The sequence below is a fragment of the Tamandua tetradactyla genome, chromosome 10, assembly GCF_023851605.1.
Source record: "Tamandua tetradactyla isolate mTamTet1 chromosome 10, mTamTet1.pri, whole genome shotgun sequence".
Taxonomy (NCBI): Eukaryota; Metazoa; Chordata; class Mammalia; order Pilosa; family Myrmecophagidae; genus Tamandua; species Tamandua tetradactyla.
In genome coordinates this window covers 102,371,967-102,383,381 of record NC_135336.1, presented here as the reverse complement: position 1 = coordinate 102,383,381, position 11,415 = coordinate 102,371,967, and the positions used below count along the sequence as shown (strand labels likewise).

At 39.1% G+C, this 11,415-nt stretch overlaps 1 pseudogene; it reads left to right on the top strand.

The window, feature by feature from the left end:
• The first annotated feature begins 7,660 nt into the window (after positions 1 to 7,660).
• On the top strand, positions 7,661 to 9,488 carry LOC143647757 (small ribosomal subunit protein uS13 pseudogene; annotated as a pseudogene).
• The last annotated feature ends 1,927 nt before the right edge of the window (positions 9,489 to 11,415 follow it).

The window sequence follows — 11,415 nt, the reverse complement described above, 5'->3', positions numbered from 1 at the left end:
TACCAAATCGGCACATTACAACCACATCGCCTACCCGTTATTAGCTGTAGTACCTTAGGGAACGTCCTTTCCCTCATCTGGCATAAATAAACAATCATAATTATCCATGGATTTTCATGAGAATTAAATGAAATAGTATATGTTCTAGGTACTGCATCTAGAACATAGACATTCAAATTTTTGTTGAATTGCTTAGTTGATTCCATTACTAAATTAGATGCTAACAAAATGAGCTTTGGGTTTAAATGTATTACTGATAATAAAGAGCATTAGCTCTTTCAATTGGCAAAAGAGAATTATTATGTGCAAATTTAAGATTAGTAATAAATTCATAAATAGTTTATCCATTTCAATAGAACAAAAAACCCAGTGCTATTAATAAATTTGTCTCTGTTTATATTGTTTGGTTTTTCAAAAAAAAAAGATTACAAACAGAATTCGATATATGGTCCATTTTTGTTTTTAAAAAAATGTGTTTTAGGGGGTGTGCAAGTGGTTCAGTGGTAGAACGTTTGCCTGCCATGCAGTAGAGCAGGATTCACTACCCAGCCTGTGCATACCTCCCCCTGCCGAAAAAATATGTTTTATACCCAACAGAGTTTAAAAGTTTGGGCTCGATTGAGACAAGCTGTGGGTTCACAGTGGCCATCTGTGGAGGTTCATGGCCAGAAGACAAAGGTTTGCATCCCTCCCATACCACCATTAGCAGAATAGTGGGCATAAAAATAGGTGTACCTTGAAGTAGATTTTTAAAGCAGTTTCTCTTTAAAACATCTCTTTTAATACCATCTGATAAGCATTCTGATTCGCTGTGGCATTTGCAGCAGTAAGTAAAATTGGTGATATCAAGCAGAACCATCTTGAAACACTTACTTCCACTCCAAAATGGAGCTTTATTTACGTTTATCATAAATATATGTGCTGTTCTCTTGCAGATGACTATAGTTGCAAAGTAGAGCTTGCTTTGATGTCCAACGGCAGGATGATAGTATGCTACAACCCTCATATGGATATTCCATATGAACACACAAAAACTGTCTCTTGACCAGATTCTGTATACAGTTATGAAGAAACATGACTTGGTGCTAAAAAACAAGACTTTCAGGAGAAAAAGATGAGCATCTTGAGCAAGGACTATGATAGAAGAACTTAGCAAGATGTCCTTTACATCACTGATGTCCTCATAGACAGGATCACAGATGTCAGAGGTACCTGAATCTCCCAGAACATATGATTTTCAGATTTTCCTTAGGGATCAAAGAGAAATGTTATCTTTTTTCCGCATTTGCCATTTGAGAAAATGTAATCTGGTGTATTTACTAATGCATTATATAATAAAATAATAATAAAATTATCTTTTTATATATGAAAATGATGGGTTCTGTGGAGCTATTGCTTAGTGCATACAGAGTTTCTGCTTAAGGTAATGGAAAAGATTGGGTAATGGATGATGGTGGTGGTAGCACAAGTTTGTAAAAGTAATTAATGCCACTGAATTGCACACTTTAAAATGGTTAAAAGGGCACATTTTATATATATATATATGTTAACCACAGTATGATACCATGTTTATATGGGCTCTGTGGTCAGCTGGCCTGGGCTGTACTCTGGGTTCCACCATGTACTAGCTGTGTGGCAGATTAGGTGAATGCCTCAGTAGTCAGTAAAAAAGGGAGAGCACTAACTACTTCCTTCCCCACAGAGTCATCTTATCCACTGAGAAAAGTTATATGTAAGGACAAGGAAATAAAATACCCAAAACAATGTTGAAAAAGAACATTTATAGTGAACTACATTCAGTCTTGAGATGAGGTGATGTGTAGTAAACTATAATAATTGAATCAGTGTAGTATTGGTGAAAGAATAGACAGAATAAAACAGCATAGAGTCCAAAAATTGACCCACACAAATACAGTCAATTGCTAATGTAATCTGGTATACTCACTAATACATTATGTAGTAAAATAATAATAAAATATGTTTTTATATACAAGGGTGCAAAGACAATTCTATGGCAAAAGGATCGTCTTGTCAAAAATGATACCACCACAGTCCCCTGCTGGCAGTATAGTCAATCCCACAATGTTTTTCGACATCACCATCAATGGCGAGCCCTTGGGCCACATCTCCTTCGAGCTGTGTGCAGAAAAAATTCCAAAGACAGCAGAAAAATTTAAGGCTCTGAGCACTGGGGAGAAAGGATTTGGTTATAAGGGTTCCTGCTTTCACAGAATTATTTCTGGGTTTGTATGCCAGGGTGGTGACTTCACACACGTTAATGGCAGTGGTGGCAAGTCTGTTTATGGAGAGAAATTTGATGATGAGAACTTTATCCTGAAACATACGAGTCCTGGCATCTTGCCCATGGCCAATGCTGGACCCAACACAAATGGTTCATAGTTTTTCATCTGTAGTGCTAAGGACACGATCTTTTTTGGCAAGATGAAAGAGGGCATGAATATTGTGGAAGCCGTGGGTCCAGGAATGGCAAGGCCAGCAATAAGATCACCACTGCCAACTGTGGGCAAATTTAATAAAATTGATTTGTATTTTCTTAACCACCAGACCATTTCTTCTGTGGCTCAAGAGAGTGTCCCACCTACCCTGGTCTGTTCTCAGTTTCCTATCAGCATTGTACTCTTGCTGCAGTTCTTTGGGTTCCTCATTATCTTCCCCTTCCAGGTCTAGTTGGATTGCAGAGTTTATGATTGCAGAGTTTTATGAAATAAAAACTTCAACAACAACAAAAATGGTGTTTAACAATCAATAAGCTAAGAAATGATTTTGACTCTGACCCTCACACTATACACAAAAACTGACACAATATGGATAATAGAACTGAAGGTAAAATCTAAGACTATAAAACTCTAAGACAAAATCTTTGTAATATTCAGTTAGGCAAAGATTTCCTAAATACAACACCGAAGTATGACCCATAAAAGGAAAACTTGATAAATAAGACTTTATATTAGTTATCCATTGCTGTATAACAAATTATGTAAGTACAATGGCTTAAAACAGCACACATTTATTAGCTCACAGTTTCTGTGGATCCAGAGTCCAGTGTGGCTTAGCTGAGTCCTCTCTCTGAGTGTCTGTCAAGGCTGCAAGATGTTGGCCAAGGTTGGGGTCTCATCTGAAGGCTTGGCGTGTAATTTTTAGCAGAATTCAGTTCCTGAAGGATTTTCAGTCTGGGGGCCTCAGTTCCCTGATGGGCTGTGACAAATCTGCCTTCACTTACTTGTCACATGGGCCTCTCTAGCATGGTTGCTTGCTTCATAAAAGCACATAAGCCAAGAAGGCAAGGGAGAACCTCTGCTAGCAATATGGAAGTTACAGTCTTATGTAACATAACCAGAAGGTGACTCTTATCACCTTTGCTGTATTCTATTGGCTAGAAGTGAGGCACTGGCCCCGACTCACTCAAGGGCGGGGAATCACACGAGGACACAAAGAGTATGGATGGGTCATTCCAGCTTCCTGGAGTCTGCCTGCCACAGACTTTGTCAAGATTAGAAAGATTTCTACCCTTTGAAAGACACTGTTAAGAAAATAAAAAGACAAGGCACAGACTGTGAGAAAATATTTGCAAAACACATATCTGATAAAGGACTTGTATCCCAAATGCATAAAGTATACTCAAAACTCAACAATAAACAACTAATTTTAAAAATGAACAAGAGAATGAAAAGATACTTCATCCAATATGGCAAAGAAATGCATAAAAAGCTGCACATCATTAATCAGTAGGGAAATGAAAATTAAAGCCACAACTCATATTAGTGTGGCTGAAATTTTTAAAAAAATTTAGTTACCCTATGTGCTGTCAAGGTTGTGGAGCAACTGGAACTCTCTCTGATGCATTGGTGGTTGGAATGCAAAATGGTGCAGCCACTTTGGAAAACAGCTTGGTGTTACTTACAAAGTTAAGTGCATGCTTACCATCTGACCCAGTTAATCTCACTCCTAGATAGGAAGGTATGAAAATACATTTTTTTCACAGAAACCTATATATTGTTGTTTATAAGAGACTTATTTGTAAAAATCAAAAACTGGAAACAACCAAGATGTTCTTCAGTTTGTCAGTGGGTAAACAAAGTGTCAATGGTACAGCCACACAATGTAGTACTAGTCAGCAGAAGAAAGAAATAAACTGCTGATATACACAATGACCCAAATGAATTTCAAAAGCATGCTGCTAAGTGAAAGAAGCCAGACTCAACAGGCGACATACTTAATGATTCCAATTATATGACATTTTTGCAAAGGCAATACTATAGAGACAGAGAAGAGATCAGTGGTTGCCAGAGCCATATGGGTGGCAGGAGGAGTTGACGACAAAGTGGCTGAAGGGACATGTTGGGGCAATTGAAATATTCATTATCTTAATTCTGATAGTGGTTATGGGAATGCATTTGTTTGTGAAAACTCATGGAACTATTCAATAAAAGAGGTGAATTTTACTTATATAAACTGTATGTCAATAAACTTGACTTTAAATAGCAGTGATTTGTTGTTTACAATAAAAATACTTTTAAAAAACAATTACAAAAAAAGTGCTATCATCAAGTGTAACAAATTTTCTGCACTAATGCAAGTGTTGGAATAGTGTATGGGAATCTTATATACATGATTGGTCTGTAAACCCACAACTTCTCTAATTAAAAAAAAATGTCTTTCATAATAAAAAAAGGCAATGGGTTGGAAATTTCAGGGAATCATATTACTTAGAGACTAGTCAAAGGTTTTTTCTTCTACCCTGCTAGGTTCTACCAAATACCTTATAGCATATCATTATAGTATGACTTCTATTTTAGTCCTGTACTTGTGAAGGTTGGTTTTTTTTGTTTTTTTTTTTTTTCATGTTTTATCAGATCTGCCCCACAGTTTTTTAAAAGTATGGTTCATATTAGGGAATATATATAATATAGTTGTAAGTTATTAAGCTCAATATTAAAATGAATATTAAGATGAACTCCCTCTAACCTATTGTTTTGGTTTGCTAAAGCTGCCAGAATGAGTATACCAGAAATGGGTTGGCTTTTATAAAGGGGGTTTATTAAGTTACAAGTTTACAGTTCTAAAGCTGTGAAAATGTCCAAACTAGGACATCCAGGAAAAACTACTTTGACTCTGAAGAAAAAGCCAGTATCATCTGTCATATGGAAAGGCACTTGGTGACATCTGCTGTCTGTTTGCTCCCAGGTTTCATTGCTTTCAACTTCTGATTCCAGTGGCTTTCACTCTAAGTGTCTGTGGGTCCTCACTTAGCTTCTCCAGGGCAAACTTTGGATTTCACCTCTTAGCTTAGTATCTCCAAACGTCTGCGTCTTGGTTTCACTTCTCTGCTCTCTGTGTTGGTTCTCCTAGCATCTCCAAATGTCTGCATCTGTGTCGGTGTTGATACTCTTTCTCTCTCTGTGAGCTCTTTTAAGGATCCAATAAACTAATTAAGACCCACCTTAAATGGGCAGGGACACATTTCCATCTAATCAAAAGGTGCTAGCCACAATTGCGTGGATTCATCTCCTTGGAAACAACCTATTCAAAAGGTCACACCCATGACCGAGTGTGTCACATCTCCATGGAAACAACCCAATCAAAAGACCCCACCTAACAATAGGTCTGCCCCAGAAGGTTGGATTAGGATTATAAGAACATGGTTTTTCTGGCCTGCATAATAGCTTCAAACCAGCACACCCATCATCCAGCTTAAAAATAAGAACATTACCGACATGGTTGAAGCTGCCTACTTGGTCCTCCCAAACTCATTTCTTCGGTGGCCCCAGATATGCCCACTGGCCTGAACTTTATGTTTAATAGACTCTTGCCCTACTTTTCAGAAAAAGTTTTACTAGATATCTAGGAATCCCTCAATAATATATTCTTTAGTTTCCTTGGTTTTAAGCTTTATAAAAATAGGTTATATCATCCAGGATCTCACCAGAAAACAAAGTTTCACTCATATTCAAATGAAGGTACTATTATTTAAAGACTTGTGGGCAGACTTGAGGATCATTAGGGTTCCAGAGAGCAGCCACAGTGGGAAGTCATGACTACACAAAACCTGAATGAGCAATAGGAACAAACCCATTCTGAGATCCCAGTGAGAGCTGATCCAGGGACAAGTTGCTGTGGCACAATAATATATATGTAGAGGGAATCGCAAACACTGCCAGCACCATGGCACCAGAGCAGGAGGGAGCAGGGAAGAAATTCTCCAATTTCTCTGTCCTCTGGCCCTTTGATATCCTGCTGGCATCTCCCATTGCTGGGTATAACTGGAACCCAGCCACAAATAAGTCCCTGCACTGCCATCCATTGAATTCAAACTTTTGGGGCACAGACCAAGGCAAAGAAGGATGGGGTGATCTGGGTGGCTGAATGGAAGCAAAATCATAAAAACCAATACCTCTTTTGTGAATAGTTTTTCACTCCAATACAGTATTGTTTCTTAGGTTCACTCTGTTGTGTGGAGCTGTGGATTCATTTTTGATACTATGTAATTGGCCATTATGTGGCTATATCACAATTTATCTATCCCTTCTCTTGTTGATAGATGTTGGGGTTGTTTCTAGTTTTTTTACTATAATGAACAATGGATGCCACCAGGAAGACTTTTGAGAGAATGGGAAGAGGGGTTTGTCCATAATCTAGAGTCTCTTGATAGGCAGGATGTGTTCTCTGCATTTTTAGCCTGTCCTGGGACAGAGATGACACTGTCAGGCATGCTACCTCACTCCAGGAGGGATTAATTGCTGGACCACGTTGTTTTTTAAAAGCATTTTTTGTTGTTGTTGTTGCATGGTCCAGGAATCAAAGCCGGGTGTCCCACATGAAAGGTGGGCATTCTACCCACTGAACCACCCGTGCACCCTCCTGTTGTTTTTTAAGTGGTGAAATTAACAGCTAGCTGATATTATTTGTAAACTAAGATTTCTTCCAAGGATTTTGCAACTACATGTTCCATTTGTCACAATTTCTTAATTTATTTATGAAAAAAATATGCACAGTTCTTGGTGGAATTTACATAAGAACAAGAATTGTAGGTACATGCTCTTACTTCCTTTTTAAAATTTTTTTCCTAAAAGGACAAAAAAAATATTACCTGTAGTGAATTTAAAGGGATCTTAGGCCTATGAGCAGAATTTTTTTAACTTAGCTAAACCCTACTAATAGACATTTGGGCTATTTTTGGCTTTCACCATTACAAACAATTGTGGCATCAACATAATTCTGGATCTCTTGTATTTTTTTTAAAGTAGATTCTAAAAAGTGTAATTGCTGGAACATGGGAAATATTGCACTTTAGTTTAGAAGACACAGCTAAATTCCTCCAGTGGATTCTTAAAACCTGTAAAATAGTTAGTTCAGCAGCCAATCTTGGGTAATTTTCCAGAGCTAGTTTGGGCAGGTGCTCCTAAAGTATGTCATTTGGGTCATGTCTCTCCAAAGCCTGTTTGAGTAACTGGTACGCAATTCTAAATCCTTTGCTGGCAGGGAGCTTCCATTTAATTCATATAGCTAAGTATGAATTAGCTGTGCCAGTGCTAACCTAAGCTCCGAGGATGAATGAATGCAGACCAGTTCCACCTTCTGGCCAGGAGCATGTGCTCTCACATTGGAGCCTCAGGATGCCCTGAACAGAACTTGGTCCATAATGGGAACTCAAGATATGTATGTTCGCTTTGGTCCTGCTTTGAACGAGATAAACATGCTTGTGGTACTGGATGCAACAAAGAGCTTTTGTCTATTATCCCTTCAGCCAACTTTCTTAACTTTCTAAACATACACCAACTCCTGTTTAGTCCATCATTACAGATGCTTGGGACACTGAAAATTGTACCAACTTATCCAAGAGAAATGAAAACATGCCCACAAAGAAACCGGCACAGAATGTTCATTGCAGCTTTGTTCCTCATAGCCCCAAACTAGAGACAGTTCAGTTGTCCGTCAGTGGCAGAATGGATAGAAAAGTATAGTATATTCACCCTTTGGATTCCTACTCAGCAATAAAAAGGAATAAACTATAGGCATATGCAATAACATGGATGAATCTCAAAAAAACATTATTCAGAGAGAAAGAAACCTGATACAAGAGTATGACTCCATTTATACAGAGTTCTAAAACAGGCAAAACTAATGTATGGTGAAAAAATGCCTCTGGGGGTGGAGAAGGGGACAAGGGTTGAGTGTGAAGGGACATGAGGGGAACCCCTGGGGAGAAGTTGATGTCCTCTATCTTGAGAGGCGTTTAGGTTACACAGGTGTAACTCCTCAAGCGATTCACTTAAGATTTTGTGCATTTAATTGATGCAAATTTTACTTTTAAAAAATCATAAACAAATATTGAACTCCAGTTAATAATGTGCATGGGGAAGTGTATTTATGTCTATAATTTACTTTGAAATAAGTGAAAAAAATTAGATTGATTAATGGATGGATAGAGGAATGGGTAGATGGACAGAAAGAAATGGAATATGAGATAAAATAAAAACACCTGCACCTATCAACTTTAGATTCTTCAATAAGCCCTCTGTGTGCCATTTTAGGATCAGGGTTCTTCAAATCCTAAAGCAGGGACTGCGTTCAAGTCTACCTATTACTTTTGACGTAAGAATTGTACTGCTTCCACAGAAACCTGCATGCCATTGCCGCTGCTGTAGTCTATAGTGATTCCTGAGAAGTTCCAGCACATTTTGCGAGTACTTAACTCCAGCATCAATGGGCGTTGGAAAACAGCCTTTGCCATCACTGCCGTTAAGGGTGTGGGACGAAGGTGTGCTCAGGTGGTGTTGAGGAAGCAGACAGCAACCTCACCAAGAGGGCAGGAGAGCTCACTGGGAATGAGGTAGAGCATGTGATTACCATTACACAGAATCCGTGCCAGTACAAAACCCCAGACTGGTTCTTGTACAGACAGAAGGAAGTCAAGGATGGAAAGTACAGCCAGGTCCTGGACAACGGTCTGGACAAGCTCTGTGAAGATCTGGAGCAACTGAAGAAGCTTCAGGCCCACAGAGGGCTGCACCTCTTCTGGGGCATTCATGTCTGAGGCCAGCACGCCAAGACCACTGCCCCCATGGTCATACCATGGGTGTGTCCAAGAAGAAATGAGTCCATAGGCCTGGTCTATTTTTTTTTTAATATTTTTATTGATAAATCTTCACACACATACAGTCCATACATGTGTACAATCAATAGTGATGATATGGCCCATAATATCATCACATAGTTGTATATTCATCACCACAATCATTTTTAGAACATTTGCATCACTCCAGAAAAAGAAGTAAAAAGAAAAAAAAGAAACCACTCATGCATCCCATATCCTTCCCCCTCCCTCCCATTGACCACTAGTATTTCCATCTACCCAATTTATTTCACCCTTTGTTCCCCCCCATTATTTATTTATTTTTTATCAATACTTTTTTACTCATCTATCCATACCTTGGATAAAAGGAACATCGAACACAAGGCTTTCACAATCCCACAGTCTGAAACTGTTGAGTTGTGTTCCAGTAGCCATATTTATACAATCATCTTCAAGAAACAAGGCTACTGGAACACAACTCAACAGTTTTGGGTACTTCCCTCCAGCCACTCCAATACACCATGAGCTAAAAAGAGATATCTATATAACGCATAAGAATAACCTCCATGATAACCTCTTGACTCTGTTTGAAATCTCTCAGCCACTGACACTTTATTTTGTCTCATTTCTCTCTTCCCCCTTTTGGTCAAAAAGTCTTTCTCAATCCCTTGATTAGGCCCTGTCTATTAACAAATAGTTTATACACCTTAAAAAAAAAAAGAGAGAGAGAGAATTTTATTGTCCACTGCTGTACAACTTTCTGGAAACAAAATTCCGTTCTCTTTATCTTCCTTGCCAAAAGTGTGTTGGTAAACTGTAAGGGGTGGGAACCCACGGTTTCAATTAAAATTCTTTCTCTATGGAGCAGAAACTCCTCTAGGGCAACCTCACCCTAAATAACAAAGAGAGGACGAAAAAAACTCAAAAAGAACTGAGTATTCCTGGGCCTGTTAAGGTATGTCCTGAATCTGAACACTTCTCCCCACCTCCAACTCCATCCCCAAGGTCCAAGTTACTCACCTCTCAACGTGGCCGTCACTGTGATCTCCCGCTTGGTTTCCCTGCTTCCACTCTTTCCCTTTGTGGAAGGTAGAATAGTTGGGCTCCAAAGAAGTCCATGTCCTAATGCCCGGGACCTGTGACTACATTATTTTCCATGGCAAAGAAGGACTTTACGAACATGATCAAATTAAGGTCTTTAAGATAAGGAGATTACCCTAGATTATCTGGGTGAGCCCTAAGTATAAGGGCAATGACCCTCATAAGGAGAAGAGAAAGTCAGAGACCAAAATGTGATGACAGAAAAAGAGGTAGGATTGTTGGACGGAGGCCACAAGCTGAGGAATGTGGGCAGCTTCTAGAAGCTGGAAAAGGCAAAAGAACGATTCTCCCCTAGAGATTTCAGTAGGCGACTTCAGTCCTGTTGACACCTTGATTTTAGCCTAGTGAGGCTAAAATTTTGGACTTGTGACCTATTGAATGTGCTGTTTTAAGCCACCAAGGTTGTGGCAACTTGTTAGATCAGCCAAGATCAGCTTTACCATGTAAACCAGAGCACACTGCTTTCTGGTAGAAACCCCTTAAGTTCCTTCCCATTACACCTAGAACCAAACTCAACTCTTTTCATGATCTGATTCCTACCTACATTTTTCCCCTCAGCAACTATTGTGCTCCCCAGCACTGATTCACTTTCTTCCTCTTTCTTGACAAAAACAGCTTTTAGGCCTCAGGACATTTGCAGTTGTGGTTTCCTCTGACCAGGATGCTTTTCCCCCAGACCTACTCATGGCTGGCTCCTTCCTTCCATTTATGTCTCTTCTGAAATGACACTGTCCCAGAGCAGCATTCTCTAAACGCCTTATCCAAAATAACACCACTTCCCCATTATTTTCTAGCTCTCTATCCCCCTTTATTTTTCTTCATAACACTACTCCCTGAAATTATATCATGTACACATTTTTTAATTTGTCAATAAATTGTAGGCCCCAGGAGACCAGGGAATTTGTCTATTGGCTGATCTGTCTCAGCATCTAGGACAGAGTAGACTCTACCTTCCTGCTGCCCAAAGAGTTGTCTTCCCAATGAACCTCCCAGTCTTACGTTATTTTTCAGGGGTTCTACTTCTCACCAACACAAGTGAAGAGCCAGGTGATCAAGTCCATTAGATTGTTGATTATTTTATTTCCTGTGCTTCCTGGTAGAGCAGGGGGTAAATCAGAAAGAAGTCCCAAAAGTTATCATTAGAGATACAAATGCCTCCACTTATCTTCAATGATGTTAGTCTTTGCAAAACCTTTTGTCAGTCTAGGTGAAGACCAGAG